This window comes from Pelophylax lessonae, assembly GCF_965119305.1.
Source record: "Pelophylax lessonae genome assembly, chromosome: 3".
Lineage (NCBI taxonomy): Eukaryota > Metazoa > Chordata > Amphibia > Anura > Ranidae > Pelophylax > Pelophylax lessonae.
In genome coordinates this window covers 5,130,572-5,148,126 of record NC_138770.1, presented here as the reverse complement: position 1 = coordinate 5,148,126, position 17,555 = coordinate 5,130,572, and positions in this window count along the sequence as shown.

Below are 17,555 nucleotides of genomic sequence, written 5' to 3'. Positions count from 1 at the left end.
ATATACAGAGAAAGCATATAGAGAGAGATGTGTCCTGCAGAGCTGACCCTCTAATATATAGAGACAGTATAGAGAGAGATGTGTCCTGCAGAGCTGACCCTCTAATATACAGAGATAGTATACAGAGAGATGTGTCCTGCAGAGCTGACCCTCTAATATACAGAGACAGTATATAGAGAGAGATGTGTCCTACAGAGCTGACCTTCTAATATACAGAGACAGTATATAGAGAGATGTGTCCTGCAGAGCTGACCCTCTAATATACAGAGACAGTATATAGAGAGAGGTGTCCTGCAGAGCTGACCCTCTAATATGCAGAGACAGTATATAGAGAGAGATGTGTCCTGCAGAGATGACCCTTTAATATACAGAGACTGTATATAGAGAGAGATGTGTCCTGCAGAACTGACCCTCTAATATACAGAGAGGATACAGAGACAGTATATAGAGAGATGTGTCCTGCAGAGCTGACCCTCTAATATACAGAGACAGTATATAGAGAGATGTGTCCTGCAGAGCTGACCCTCTAATATACAGAGACAGTATATAGAGAGAGATGTGTCCTGCAGAGCTGACCCTCTAATATACAGAGACAGTATATAGAGAGAGGTGTCCTGCAGAGCTGACCCTCTAATATGCAGAGACAGTATATAGAGAGAGATGTGTCCTGCAGAGCTGACCCTTTAATATACAGAGACTGTATATAGAGAGAGATGTGTCCTGCAGAACTGACCCTCTAATATACAGAGAGGATACAGAGACAGTATATAGAGAGATGTGTCCTGCAGAGCTGACCCTCTAATATACAGAGACATTATATAGAGAGATGTGTCCTGCAGAGCTGACCCTCTAATATACAGAGACAGTATATAGAGAGAGATGTGTCCTGCAGAGCTGACCCTCTAATATACAGAGACAGTATATAGAGAGAGATGTGTCCTGCAGAGCTGACACTCTAATATACAGAGGCAGTATATAGAGAGAGGTGTCCTGCAGAGCTGACCCTCTAATATACAGAGACAGTATATAGAGAGAGATGTGTCCTGCAGAGCTGACCCTCTAATATACAGAGAGGATACAGAGACAGTATATAGAGAGATGTGTCCTGCAGAGCTGACCCTCTAATATACAGAGAGGATACAGAGACAGTATATAGAGAGATGTGTCCGGCAGAGCTGACCCTCTAATATACAGAGACAGTATATAGAGAGATGTGTCCTGCAGAGCTGACCCTCTAATATACAGATACAGTATATAGAGAGATGTGTCCTGCAGAGCTGACCCTCTAATATACAGAGAGGATACAGAGACAGTATATACAGAGATGTGTCCTGCAGAGCTGACCCTTTAATATACAGAGAGGATACAGAGACAGTATATAGAGAGATGTGTCCTGCAGAGCTGACCCTCTAATATACAGAGACAGTATATAGAGAGATGTGTCCTGCAGAGCTGACCCTCTAATATACAGAGACAGTACAGAGACAGTATATAGAGAGAGATGTGTCCTGCAGAGCTGACCCTCTAATATACAGATACAGTATATAGAGAGATGTGTCCTGCAGAGCTGACCCTCTAATATACAGAGAGGATACAGAGACAGTATATACAGAGATGTGTCCTGCAGAGCTGACCCTCTAATATACAGAGACAGTATATAGAGAGATGTGTCCTGTAGAGCTGACCCTCTAATATACAGAGACAGTACAGAGACAGTATATAGAGAGAGATGTGTCCTGCAGAGCTGACACTCTTATATACAGAGACAGTATATAGAGAGATGTGTCCTGCAGAGCTGACCCTCTAATATACAGAGACAGTATATAGAGAGATGTGTCCTGCAGAGCTGACCCTCTAATATACAGAGAGGATACTAAGACAGTATATAGAGAGGTGTCCTGCAGAGCTGACCCTCTAATATACAGAGACCGTATATATAGAGAGATGTGTCCTGCAGAACTGACCCTCTAATATACAGAGACTGTATATAGAGAGATGTGTCCTGCAGAGCTGACCCTCTAATATACAGAGACAGTATATAGAGAGAGATGTGTCCTGCAGAGCTGACCCTCTAATATAAAGATACAGTATATAGAGAGATGTGTCCTGCAGAGCTGACCCTCTAATATACAGAGAGGATACAGAGACCGTATATATAGAGAGATGTGTCCTGCAGAGCTGACCCTCTAATATACAGAGACCGTATATATAGAGAGATGTGTCCTGCAGAACTGACCCTCTAATATACAGAGACTGTACATAGAGAGATGTGTCCTGCAGAGCTGACCCTCTAATATACAGAGAGGATACAGAGACAGTATATAGAGAGATGTGTCCTGCAGAGCTGACCCTCTAATATACAGAGACAGTATATAGAGAGAGATGTGTCCTGCAGAGCTGACCCTCGTATATACAGAGACAATATATAGAGAGATGTGTCCTGCAGAGCTGACCCTCTAATATACAGAGAGGATACAGAGACAGTATATATAGAGAGATGTGACCTGCAGAGCTGACCCTCTAATATACAGAGAGGATACAGAGACAGTATATATAGAGAGAGGTGTCCTGCAGAGCTGACACTCTAATATACAGAGACAGTATATAGAGATACAGAGACAGTATATAGAGAGATGTGTCCTGCAGAGCTGACCCTCTAATATACAGAGACAGTATATAGAGAGATGTGTTCTGCAGAGCTGACCCTCTAATATACAGAGAGGATACAGAGACAGTATATATAGAGAGAGGTGTCCTGCAGAGCTGACACTCTAATATACAGAGACAGTATATAGAGAGATGTGTCCTGCAGAGCTTACCCTCTAATATACAGAGACAGTATATAGAGAGATGTGTTCTGCAGAGCTGACCCTCTAATATACAGAGAGGATACAGAGACAGTATATAGAGAGATGTGTCCTGCAGAGCTGACCCTCTAATATACAGAGATAGTATACAGAGAGATGTGTCCTGCAGAGCTGACACTCTAATATACAGAGACAATATAGAGAGAGATGTGTCCTGCAGAGCTGACCCTCTAATATACAGAGACAGTATATAGAGAGAGATGTGTCCTACAGAGCTGACCTTCTAATATACAGAGACAGTATATAGAGAGATGTGTCCTGCAGAGCTGACCCTCTAATATACAGAGACAGTACAGAGACAGTATATAGAGAGAGATGTGTCCTGCAGAGCTGACCCTCTAATATACAGAGACAATATAGAGAGAGATGTGTCCTGCAGAGCTGACACTCTAATATTTGGAGACAGTATATAGAGAGAGATGTGTCCTGCAGAGCTGACCCTCTAATATACAGAGACAGTATATAGAGAGAGGTGTCCTGCAGAGCTGACCCTCTAATATGCAGAGACAGTATATAGAGAGAGATGTGTCCTGCAGAGATGACCCTTTAATATACAGAGACTGTATATAGAGAGAGATGTGTCCTGCAGAACTGACCCTCTAATATACAGAGAGGATACAGAGACAGTATATAGAGAGATGTGTCCTGCAGAGCTGACCCTCTAATATACAGAGACAGTATATAGAGAGATGTGTCCTGCAGAGCTGACCCTCTAATATACAGAGACAGTATATAGAGAGAGATGTGTCCTGCAGAGCTGACCCTCTAATATACAGAGACAGTATATAGAGAGAGGTGTCCTGCAGAGCTGACCCTCTAATATGCAGAGACAGTATATAGAGAGAGATGTGTCCTGCAGAGCTGACCCTTTAATATACAGAGACTGTATATAGAGAGAGATGTGTCCTGCAGAACTGACCCTCTAATATACAGAGACAGTATATAGAGAGATGTGTCCTGCAGAGCTGACCCTCTAATATACAGAGACAGTATATAGAGAGATGTGTCCTGCAGAGCTGACCCTCTAATATACAGAGACATTATATAGAGAGATGTGTCCTGCAGAGCTGACCCTCTAATATACAGAGACAGTATATAGAGAGAGATGTGTCCTGCAGAGCTGACCCTCTAATATACAGAGACAGTATATAGAGAGAGATGTGTCCTGCAGAGCTGACACTCTAATATACAGAGGCAGTATATAGAGAGAGGTGTCCTGCAGAGCTGACCCTCTAATATACAGATACAGTATATAGAGAGATGTGTCCTGCAGAGCTGACCCTCTAATATACAGAGAGGATACAGAGACAGTATATAGAGAGATGTGTCCTGCAGAGCTGACCCTCTAATATACAGAGAAAGTATATAGAGAGATGTGTCCTGCAGAGCTGACCCTCTAATATACAGAGACAGTATATAGAGAGAGATGTGTCCTGCAGAGCTGACCCTCTAAAATACAGAGACAGTATATATATAGAGAGAGATGTGTCCTGCAGAGCTGATCCTCTAATATATAGAGACAGTATATAGAGAGATGTGTCCTGCAGAGCTCACCCTCTAATATACAGAGAGGATACAGAGACTGTATATAGAGAGATGTGTCCTGCAGAGCTGACCCTCTAATATACAGAGACAGTATATATAGAGACATTTGTCCTGCAGAGCTGACCCTCTAATATACAGAGAGGATACAGAGACAGTATATAGAGGGAGATGTGTCCTGCAGAGCTGACACTCTAATATACAGAGACAGTATATAGAGAGAGATGTGTCCTGCAGAGCTGACCCTCTAATATACAGAGACAGTATATAGAGAGATGTGTCCTGCAGAGCTGACCCTCTAATATACAGAGAGGATACAGAGACTCTATATAGAGAGATGTGTCCTGCAGAGCTGACACTCTAATATACAGAGACAGTATATAGAGAGATGTGTCCTGCAGAGCTGACACTCTAATATACAGAGAGGATACAGAGACTGTATATAGAGAGATGTGTCCTGCAGAGCTGACACTCTAATATACAGAGAGGATACAGAGACAGTATATAGAGGGAGATGTGTCCTGCAGAGCTGACCCTCTAATATACAGCGAGGATACAGAGACTGTATATAGAGAGATGTGTCCTGCAGAGCTGACACTCTAATATACAAAGACAGTATATAGAGAGATGTGTCCTGCAGAGCTGACCCTCTAATATACAGAGACAGTATATAGAGAGATGTGTCCTGTAGAGCTGACCCTCTAATATACAGAGACAGTACAGAGACAGTATATAGAGAGAGATGTGTCCTGCAGAGCTGACACTCTAATATACAGAGAGAGTATATAGAGAGATGTGTCCTGCAGAGCTGACCCTTTAATATACAGAGAGGATACTAAGACAGTATATAGAGAGATGTGTCCTGCAGAGCTGACCCTCTAATACACAGAGGATACAGAGACTGTATATAGAGAGATGTGTCCTGCAGAGCTGACACTCTAATATATAGAGACAGTATATAGAGAGAGATGTGTCCTGCAGAGCTGACACTCTAATATACAGAGACAGTATATATAGAGAGATGTGTCCTGCAGAGCTGACCCTCTAATATACAGAGAGGATACAGAGACTGTATATAGAGAGATGTGTCCTGCAGAGCTGACCCTTTAATATACAGAGACAGTATATAGAGAGATGTGTCCTGCAGAGCTGACCCTCTAATATACAGAGACTGTATATAGAGAGAGATGTGTCCTGCAGAACTGACCCTCTAATATACAGAGACAGTATATAGAGAGATGTGTCCTGCAGAGCTGACCCTCTAATATACAGAGACAGTATATAGAGGGAGATGTCCTGCAGAGCTGACCCTCTAATATACAGAGACCGTATATAGAGGGAGATGTGTCCTGCAGAGCTGACCCTCTAATATACAGAGACAGTATATAGAGAGATGTGTCCTGCAGAGCTGACCCTCTAATATACAGAGACAGTATATAGAGAGAGATGTCCTGCAGAGCTGACCCTCTAATATACAGAGACAGTATATAGAGGGAGATGTGTCCTGCAGAGCTGACCCTCTAATATACAGAGACAGTATACATAGAGAGATGTGTCCTGCAGAGCTGACACTCTAATATACAGAAAGGATACAGAGACAGTATATAGAGAGATGTGTCCTGCAGAGCTGACCCTCTAATATACAGAGACAGTATATAGAGAGATGTGTCCTGCAGAGCTGACACTCTAACATACAGAGAATAAACAGAGACAGTATATAGAGAGATGTGTCCTGCAGAGCTGACCCTCTAATTTACAGAGATAGTATATAGAGAGATGTGTCCTGCAGAGCTGACCCTCTAATATACAGAGACAGTATATAGAGAGAGATGTGTCCTTCAGAGCTGACCCTCGAATATACAGAGAGGATACAGAGACAGTATGTATAGAGAGATGTGACCTGCAGAGCTGACCCTCTAATATACAGAGAGGAGACAGTATATATAGAGAGAGGTGTCCTGCAGAGCTGACACTCTAATATACAGAGACAGTATATAGAGAGATGTGTCCTGCAGAGCTGACCCTCTAATATACAGAGACAATATAGAGAGAGATGTGTCCTGCAGAGCTGACACTCTAATATTTGGAGACAGTATATAGAGAGAGGTATCCTGCAGAGCTGACCCTCTAATATGCAGAGACAGTATATAGAGAGAGATGTGTCCTGCAGAGATGACCCTTTAATATACAGAGACTGTATATAGAGAGAGATGTGTCCTGCAGAACTGACCCTCTAATATACAGAGAGGATACAGAGACAGTATATAGAGAGATGTGTCCTGCAGAGCTGACCCTCTAATATACAGAGACAGTATATAGAGAGATGTGTCCTGCAGAGCTGACCCTCTAATATACAGAGACAGTATATAGAGAGAGATGTGTCCTGCAGAGCTGACCCTCTAATATACAGAGACAGTATATAGAGAGAGGTGTCCTGCAGAGCTGACCCTCTAATATGCAGAGACAGTATATAGAGAGAGATGTGTCCTGCAGAGCTGACCCTTTAATATACAGAGACTGTATATAGAGAGAGATGTGTCCTGCAGAACTGACCCTCTAATATACAGAGAGGATACAGAGACAGTATATAGAGAGATGTGTCCTGCAGAGCTGACCCTCTAATATACAGAGACATTATATAGAGAGATGTGTCCTGCAGAGCTGACCCTCTAATATACAGAGACAGTATATAGAGAGAGATGTGTCCTGCAGAGCTGACCCTCTAATATACAGAGACAGTATATAGAGAGAGATGTGTCCTGCAGAGCTGACACTCTAATATACAGAGGCAGTATATAGAGAGAGGTGTCCTGCAGAGCTGACCCTCTAATATACAGAGACAGTATATAGAGAGAGATGTGTCCTGCAGAGCTGACCCTCTAATATACAGAGACAGTATATAGAGAGAGATGTGTCCTGCAGAGCTGACACTCTAATATACAGAGGCAGTATATAGAGAGAGGTGTCCTGCAGAGCTGACCCTCTAATATACAGATACAGTATATAGAGAGATGTGTCCTGCAGAGCTGACCCTCTAATATACAGAGAGGATACAGAGACAGTATATAGAGAGATGTGTCCTGCAGAGCTGACCCTCTAATATACAGAGACAGTATATAGAGAGATGTGTCCTGCAGAGCTGACCCTCTAATATACAGATACAGTATATAGAGAGATGTGTCCTGCAGAGCTGACCCTCTAATATACAGAGAGGATACAGAGACAGTATATACAGAGATGTGTCCTGCAGAGCTGACCCTTTAATATACAGAGAGGATACAGAGACAGTATATAGAGAGATGTGTCCTGCAGAGCTGACCCTCTAATATACAGAGACAGTATATAGAGAGATGTGTCCTGCAGAGCTGACCCTCTAATATACAGAGACAGTACAGAGACAGTATATAGAGAGAGATGTGTCCTGCAGAGCTGACCCTCTAATATACAGATACAGTATATAGAGAGATGTGTCCTGCAGAGCTGACCCTCTAATATACAGAGACAGTATATAGAGAGATGTGTCCTGCAGAGCTGACCCTCTAATATACAGAGACAGTATATAGAGAGAGATGTCCTGCAGAGCTGACCCTCTAATATACAGAGACAGTATATAGAGGGAGATGTGTCCTGCAGAGCTGACCCTCTAATATACAGAGACAGTATACATAGAGAGATGTGTCCTGCAGAGCTGACACTCTAATATACAGAAAGGATACAGAGACAGTATATAGAGAGATGTGTCCTGCAGAGCTGACCCTCTAATATACAGAGACAGTATATAGAGAGATGTGTCCTGCAGAGCTGACACTCTAACATACAGAGAATAAACAGAGACAGTATATAGAGAGATGTGTCCTGCAGAGCTGACCCTCTAATTTACAGAGATAGTATATAGAGAGATGTGTCCTGCAGAGCTGACCCTCTAATTTACAGAGATAGTATATAGAGAGATGTGTCCTGCAGAGCTGACCCTCTAATATACAGAGACAGTATATAGAGAGAGATGTGTCCTTCAGAGCTGACCCTCGAATATACAGAGAGGATACAGAGACAGTATGTATAGAGAGATGTGACCTGCAGAGCTGACCCTCTAATATACAGAGAGGAGACAGTATATATAGAGAGAGGTGTCCTGCAGAGCTGACACTCTAATATACAGAGACAGTATATAGAGAGATGTGTCCTGCAGAGCTGACCCTCTAATATACAGAGACAATATAGAGAGAGATGTGTCCTGCAGAGCTGACACTCTAATATTTGGAGACAGTATATAGAGAGAGGTATCCTGCAGAGCTGACCCTCTAATATGCAGAGACAGTATATAGAGAGAGATGTGTCCTGCAGAGCTGACCCTCTAATATAAAGATACAGTATATAGAGAGATGTGTCCTGCAGAGCTGACCCTCTAATATACAGAGAGGATACAGAGACAGTATATAGAGAGGTGTCCTGCAGAGCTGACCCTCTAATATACAGAGACCGTATATATAGAGAGATGTGTCCTGCAGAACTGACCCTCTAATATACAGAGACTGTATATAGAGAGATGTGTCCTGCAGAGCTGACCCTCTAATATACAGAGACAGTATATAGAGAGAGATGTGTCCTGCAGAGCTGACCCTCTAATATAAAGATACAGTATATAGAGAGATGTGTCCTGCAGAGCTGACCCTCTAATATACAGAGAGGATACAGAGACCGTATATATAGAGAGATGTGTCCTGCAGAGCTGACCCTCTAATATACAGAGACCGTATATATAGAGAGATGTGTCCTGCAGAGCTGACCCTCGTATATACAGAGACAATATATAGAGAGATGTGTCCTGCAGAGCTGACCCTCTAATATACAGAGAGGATACAGAGACAGTATATATATAGAGAGATATGACCTGCAGAGCTGACCCTCTAATATACAGAGAGGATACAGAGACAGTATATATAGAGAGAGGTGTCCTGCAGAGCTGACACTCTAATATACAGAGACAGTATATAGAGATACAGAGACAGTATATAGAGAGATGTGTCCTGCAGAGCTGACCCTCTAATATACAGAGACAGTATATAGAGAGATGTGTTCTGCAGAGCTGACCCTCTAATATACAGAGAGGATACAGAGACAGTATATATAGAGAGAGGTGTCCTGCAGAGCTGACACTCTAATATACAGAGACAGTATATAGAGAGATGTGTCCTGCAGAGCTTACCCTCTAATATACAGAGACAGTATATAGAGAGATGTGTTCTGCAGAGCTGACCCTCTAATATACAGAGAGGATACAGAGACAGTATATAGAGAGATGTGTCCTGCAGAGCTGACCCTCTAATATACAGAGAAAGCATATAGAGAGAGATGTGTCCTGCAGAGCTGACCCTCTAATATATAGAGACAGTATAGAGAGAGATGTGTCCTGCAGAGCTGACCCTCTAATATACAGAGATAGTATACAGAGAGATGTGTCCTGCAGAGCTGACACTCTAATATACAGAGACAATATAGAGAGAGATGTGTCCTGCAGAGCTTACCCTCTAATATACAGAGACAGTATATAGAGAGAGATGTGTCCTACAGAGCTGACCTTCTAATATACAGAGACAGTATATAGAGAGATGTGTCCTGCAGAGCTGACCCTCTAATATACAGAGACAATATAGAGAGAGATGTGTCCTGCAGAGCTGACACTCTAATATTTGGAGACAGTATATAGAGAGAGATGTGTCCTGCAGAGCTGACCCTCTAATATACAGAGACAGTATATAGAGAGAGGTGTCCTGCAGAGCTGACCCTCTAATATGCAGAGACAGTATATAGAGAGAGATGTGTCCTGCAGAACTGACCCTCTAATATACAGAGAGGATACAGAGACAGTATATAGAAAGATGTGTCCTGCAGAGCTGACCCTCTAATATACAGAGACAGTATATAGAGAGATGTGTCCTGCAGAGCTGACCCTCTAATATACAGAGACAGTATATAGAGAGAGATGTGTCCTGCAGAGCTGACCCTCTAATATACAGAGACAGTATATAGAGAGAGGTGTCCTGCAGAGCTGACCCTCTAATATGCAGAGACAGTATATAGAGAGAGATGTGTCCTGCAGAGCTGACCCTTTAATATACAGAGACTGTATATAGAGAGAGATGTGTCCTGCAGAACTGACCCTCTAATATACAGAGAGGATACAGAGACAGTATATAGAGAGATGTGTCCTGCAGAGCTGACCCTCTAATATACAGAGACATTATATAGAGAGATATGTCCTGCAGAGCTGACCCTCTAATATACAGAGACAGTATATAGAGAGAGATGTGTCCTGCAGAGCTGACCCTCTAATATACAGAGACAGTATATAGAGAGAGATGTGTCCTGCAGAGCTGACACTCTAATATACAGAGGCAGTATATAGAGAGAGGTGTTCTGCAGAGCTGACCCTCTAATATACAGATACAGTATATAGAGAGATGTGTCCTGCAGAGCTGACCCTCTAATATACAGAGAGGATACAGAGACAGTATATAGAGAGATGTGTCCTGCAGAGCTGACCCTCTAATATACAGAGACAGTATATAGAGAGATGTGTCCTGCAGAGCTGACCCTCTAATATACAGAGACAGTATATAGAGAGAGAGATGTGTCCTGCAGAGCTGACCCTCTAATATACAGAGACAGTATATAGAGAGAGATGTGTCCTGCAGAGCTGACACTCTAATATACAGAGGCAGTATATAGAGAGAGGTGTCCTGCAGAGCTGACCCTCTAATATACAGATACAGTATATAGAGAGATGTGTCCTGCAGAGCTGACCCTCTAATATACAGAGAGGATACAGAGACAGTATATAGAGAGATGTGTCCTGCAGAGCTGACCCTCTAATATACAGAGAAAGCATATAGAGAGAGATGTGTCCTGCAGAGCTGACCCTCTAATATACAGAGATAGTATACAGAGAGATGTGTCCTGCAGAGCTGACACTCTAATATACAGAGACAATATAGAGAGAGATGTGTCCTGCAGAGCTGACCCTCTAATATACAGAGACAGTATATAGAGAGATGTGTCCTGCAGAGCTGACCTTCTAATATACAGAGACAGTATATAGAGAGATGTGTCCTGCAGAGCTGACCCTCTAATATACAGAGACAGTATATAGAGAGATGTGTCCTGCAGAGCTGACAATCTAATATACAGAGACTGTATATAGAGAGATGTGTCCTGCAGAGCTGACCCTCTAATATGCAGAGAGGATACAGAGACAGTATATAGAGAGATGTGTCCTGCAGAGCTGACCCTCTAATATACAGAGACCGTATATATAGAGAGATGTGTCCTGCAGAACTGACCCTCTAATATACAGAGACAGTATATAGAGAGATGTGTCCTGCAGAGCTTACCCTCTAATATACAGAGACAGTATATAGAGAGATGTGTTCTGCAGAGCTGACCCTCTAATATACAGAGAGGATACAGAGACTGTATATAGAGAGATGTGTCCTGCAGAGCTGACCCTATAATATACAGAGACAGTATATAGAGAGATGTGTCCTGCAGAGCTTACCCTCTAATATACAGAGACAGTATATAGAGAGATGTGTTCTGCAGAGCTGACCCTCTAATATACAGAGAGGATACAGAGACTGTATATAGAGAGATGTGTCCTGCAGAGCTGACCCTCTAATATACAGAGACAGTATATAGAGAGAGATGTGTCCTGCAGAGCTGATCCTCTAATATATAGAGACAGTATATAGAGAGATGTGTCCTGCAGAGCTCACCCTCTAATATACAGAGAGGATACAGAGACTGTATATAGAGAGATGTGTCCTGCAGAGCTGACACTCTAATATACAGAGACAGTATATAGAGAGAGATGTATCCTGCAGAGCTGACACTCTAATATACAGAGACAGTATATATAGAGAGATGTGTCCTGCAGAGCTGACACTCTAATATATAGAGACAGTATATAGAGAGATGTGTCCTGCAGAGCTGACCCTCTAATATACAGAGACAGTATATAGAGAGACATTTGTCCTGCAGAGCTGACCCTCTAATATACAGAGAGGATACAGAGACAGTATATAGAGGGAGATGTGTCCTGCAGAACTGACACTCTAATATACAGAGACAATATAGAGAGAGATGTGTCCTGCAGAGCTGACCCTCTAATATACAGAGACAATATAGAGAGAGATGTGTCCTGCAGAGCTGACCCTCTAATATACAGAGACAGTATATATAGAGAGATGTTTCCTGCAGAGCTGACCCTCTAATATACAGAGACAGAGTATATAGAGAGAGGTGTCCTGCAGAGCTGACCCTCTAATATAGAGAGACAGTATATAGAGAGAGATGTATCCTGCAGAGCTGACACTCTAATATACAGAGACAGTATATATAGAGAGATGTGTCCTGCAGAGCTGACCCTCTAATATACAGAGACAGAGTATATAGAGAGATGTGTCCTGCAGAGCTGACCCTCTAATATACAGAGACAGTATATAGAGAGATGTGTCCTGCAAAGCTGACACTCTAATATACAGAGACAATATATAGAGAGATGTGTCCTGCAGAGCTGACCCTCTAATATACAGCAAGGATACAGAGACTGTATATAGAGAGATGTGTCCTGCAGAGCTGACACTCTAATATACAGAGAGGATACAGAGACAGTATATAGAGAGATGTGTCCTGCAGAGCTGACACTCTAATATACAGAGACAGTATATAGAGAGATGTGTCCTGCAGAGCTGACCCTCTAATATACAGAGACAGTATATAGAGAGATGTGTCCTGTAGAGCTGACCCTCTAATATACAGAGACAGTACAGAGACAGTATATAGAGAGAGATGTGTCCTGCAGAGCTGACCCTCTAATATACAGAGACAGTATATAGAGAGATGTGTCCTGCAGAGCTGACCCTCTAATATACAGAGACAGTATATAGAGAGAGATGTGTCCTGCAGAGCTGACACTCTAATATACAGAGGCAGTATATAGAGAGAGGTGTCCTGCAGAGCTGACACTCTAATATACAGAGAGGATACAGAGACTGTATATAGAGAGATGTGTCCTGCAGAGCTGACACTCAAATATACAGAGAGGATACAGAGACAGTATATAGAGGGAGATGTGTCCTGCAGAGCTGACCCTCTAATATACAGCGAGGATACAGAGACTGTATATAGAGAGATGTGTCCTGCAGAGCTGACACTCTAATATACAGAGAGGATACAGAGACAGTATATAGAGAGATGTGTCCTGCAGAGCTGACACTCTAATATACAGAGACAGTATATAGAGAGATGTGTCCTGCAGAGCTGACCCTCTAATATACAGAGACAGTATATAGAGAGATGTGTCCTGTAGAGCTGACCCTCTAATATACAGAGACAGTACAGAGACAGTATATAGAGAGAGATGTGTCCTGCAGAGCTGACACTCTAATATACAGAGACAGTATATAGAGAGATGTGTCCTGCAGAGCTGACACTCTAATATACAGAGACAGTATATATAGAGAGATGTGTCCTGCAGAGCTGACCCTCTAATATACAGAGAGGATACTAAGACAGTATATAGAGAGATGTGTCCTGCAGAGCTGACCCTCTAATATACAGAGAGGATACAGAGACAGTATATAGAGGGAGATGTGTCCTGCAGAACTGACACTCTAATATACAGAGACAATATAGAGAGAGATGTGTCCTGCAGAGCTGACCCTCTAATATACAGAGACAATATAGAGAGAGATGTGTCCTGCAGAGCTGACCCTCTAATATACAGAGACGGTATATATAGAGAGATGTGTCCTGCAGAGCTGACAATCTAATATACAGAGACTGTATATAGAGAGATGTGTCCTGCAGAGCTGACCCTCTAATATGCAGAGACGGTATATAGAGAGAGATGTGTCCTGCAGAGCTGACCCTCTAATATACAGAGAGGATACAGAGACTGTATATAGAGAGATGTGTCCTGCAGAGCTGACCCTCTAATATACAGAGACAGTATATAGAGAGAGATGTGTCCTGCAGAGCTGACCCTTTAATATACAGAGACAGTATATAGAGAGATGTGTCCTGCAGAGCTGATCCTCTAATATACAGAGACAGTATATAGAGAGATGTGTCCTGCAGAGCTGACCCTCTAATATACAGAGAGGATACAGAGACAGTATATAGAGAGAGGTGTCCTGCAGAGCTGACACTCTAATATACAGAGACAGTATATAGAGAGATGTGTCCTGCAGAGCTGACCCTCTAATATACAGAGACAGTATATAGAGAGAGATGTGTCCTGCAGAGCTGACCCTCTAATATACAGATATAGTATATAGAGAGATGTGTCCTGCAGAGCTGACCCTCTAATATACAGAGAGGATACAGAGACAGTATATAGATAGATGTGTCCTGCAGAGCTGACCCTCTAATATAAAGATACAGTATATAGAGAGATGTGTCCTGCAGAGCTGACCCTCTAATATACAGAGAGGATACAGAGACCGTATATATAGAGAGATGTGTCCTGCAGAGCTGACCCTCTAATATACAGAGAGGATACAGAGACAGTATATAGAGAGATGTGTCCTGCAGAGCTGACCCTCTAATATACAGAGACCGTATATAGAGAGATGTGTCCTGCAGAACTGACCCTCTAATATACAGAGACTGTACATAGAGAGATGTGTCCTGCAGAGCTGACCCTCTAATATACAGAGAGGATACAGAGACAGTATATAGATAGATGTGTCCTGTAGAGCTGACCCTCTAATATACAGAGAGGATACAGAGACAGTATATAGAGAGATGTGTCCTGCAGAGCTGACCCTCTAATTTACAGATAGTATATAGAGAGATGTGTCCTGCAGAGCTGACCCTCTAATATACAGAGACAGTATATAGAGAGAGATGTGTCCTGCAGAGCTGACCCTCTAATATACAGAGACAGTATATAGAGAGAGATGTGTCCTGCAGAGCTGACCCTCGTATATACAGAGACAGTATATAGAGAGATGTGTCCTGCAGAGCTGACCCTCTAATATACAGAGAGGATACAGAGACAGTATATAGAGAGATGTGTCCTGCAGAGCTGACCCTTTAATATACAGAGACCGTATATAGAGAGAGATGTGTCCTGCAGAGCTGACACTCTAATATACAGAGACAGTATATAGAGAGAGGTGTCCTGCAGAGCTGACCCTCTAATATACAGAGACAGTATATAGAGAGATGTGTCCTGCAGAGCTGACCCTCTAATATACAGAGACAGTATATAGAGAGATGTGTCCTGCAGAACTGACCCTCTAATATACAGAGACAGTATATAGAGAGATGTGTCCTGCAGAGCTGACCCTCTAATATACAGAGAGAATACAGAGACAGTATATGGAGAGATGTGTCCTGCAGAGCTGACCCTCTAATATACAGAGACAGTATATAGAGAGAGATGTGTCCTGCAGAGCTGACCCTCGAATATACAGAGAGGATACAGAGACAGTATGTATAGAGAGATGTGACCTGCAGAGCTGACCCTCTAATATACAGAGAGGAGACAGTATATATAGAGAGAGGTGTCCTGCAGAGCTGACACTCTAATATACAGAGACAGTATATAGAGAGATGTGTCCTGCAGAGCTGACCCTCTAATATACAGAGACAGTATATAGAGAGATGTGTCCTGCAGAGCTGACCCTCTAATATACAGAGACAGTATATAGAGAGATGTGTCCTGCAGAGCTGACCCTCTAATATACAGAGACAGTATATAGAGAGATGTGTCCTGCAGAGCTGACCCTCTAATATACAGAGACAGTATATAGAGAGATGTGTTCTGCAGAGCTGACCCTCTAATATACAGAGAGGATACAGAGACAGTATATATAGAGAGAGGTGTCCTGCAGAGCTGACACTCTAATATACAGAGACTGTATATAGAGAGATGTGTCCTGCAGAGCTGACCCTCTAATATACAGAGACAATATAGAGAGAGATGTGTCCTGCAGAGCTGACACTCTAATATATGGAGACAGTATATAGAGAGAGATGTGTCCTGCAGAGCTGACCCTCTAATATACAGAGACAGTATATAGAGAGATGTGTCCTGCAGAGCTGACAATCTAATATACAGAGACTGTATATAGAGAGATGTGTCCTGCAGAGCTGACCCTCTAATATGCAGAGACGGTATATAGAGAGAGATGTGTCCTGCAGAGCTGACCCTCTAATATACAGAGAGGATACAGAGACTGTATATAGAGAGATGTGTCCTGCAGAGCTGACCCTCTAATATACAGAGACAGTATATAGAGAGAGATGTGTCCTGCAGAGCTGACCCTCTAATATAAAGATACAGTATATAGAGAGATGTGTCCTGCAGAGCTGACCCTCTAATATACAGAGAGGATACAGAGACCGTATATATAGAGAGATGTGTCCTGCAGAGCTGACCCTCTAATATACAGAGACCGTATATATAGAGAGATGTGTCCTGCAGAACTGACCCTCTAATATACAGAGACTGTACATAGAGAGATGTGTCCTGCAGAGCTGACCCTCTAATATACAGAGAGGATACAGAGACAGTATATAGAGAGATGTGTCCTGCAGAGCTGACCCTCTAATTTACAGAGACAGTATATATAGAGAGAGGTGTCCTGCAGAGCTGACCCTCTAATATACAGAGACAGTATATAGAGAGATGTGTCCTGCAGAGCTGACCCTCTAATATACAGAGACAGTATATAGAGAGATGTGTTCTGCAGAGCTGACCCTCTAATATACAGAGAGGATACAGAGACAGTATATATATAGAGAGAGGTGTCCTGCAGAGCTGACACTCTAATATACAGAGACAGTATATAGAGAGATGTGTCCTGCAGAGCTTACCCTCTAATATACAGAGACAGTATATAGAGAGATGTGTTCTGCAGAGCTGACCCTCTAATATACAGAGAGGATACAGAGACAGTATATAGAGAGGTGTCCTGCAGAGCTGACCCTCTAATATACAGAGAAAGCATATAGAGAGAGATGTGTCCTGCAGAGCTGACCCTCTAATATATAGAGACAGTATAGAGAGAGATGTGTCCTGCAGAGCTGACCCTCTAATATACAGAGATAGTATACAGAGAGATGTGTCCTGCAGAG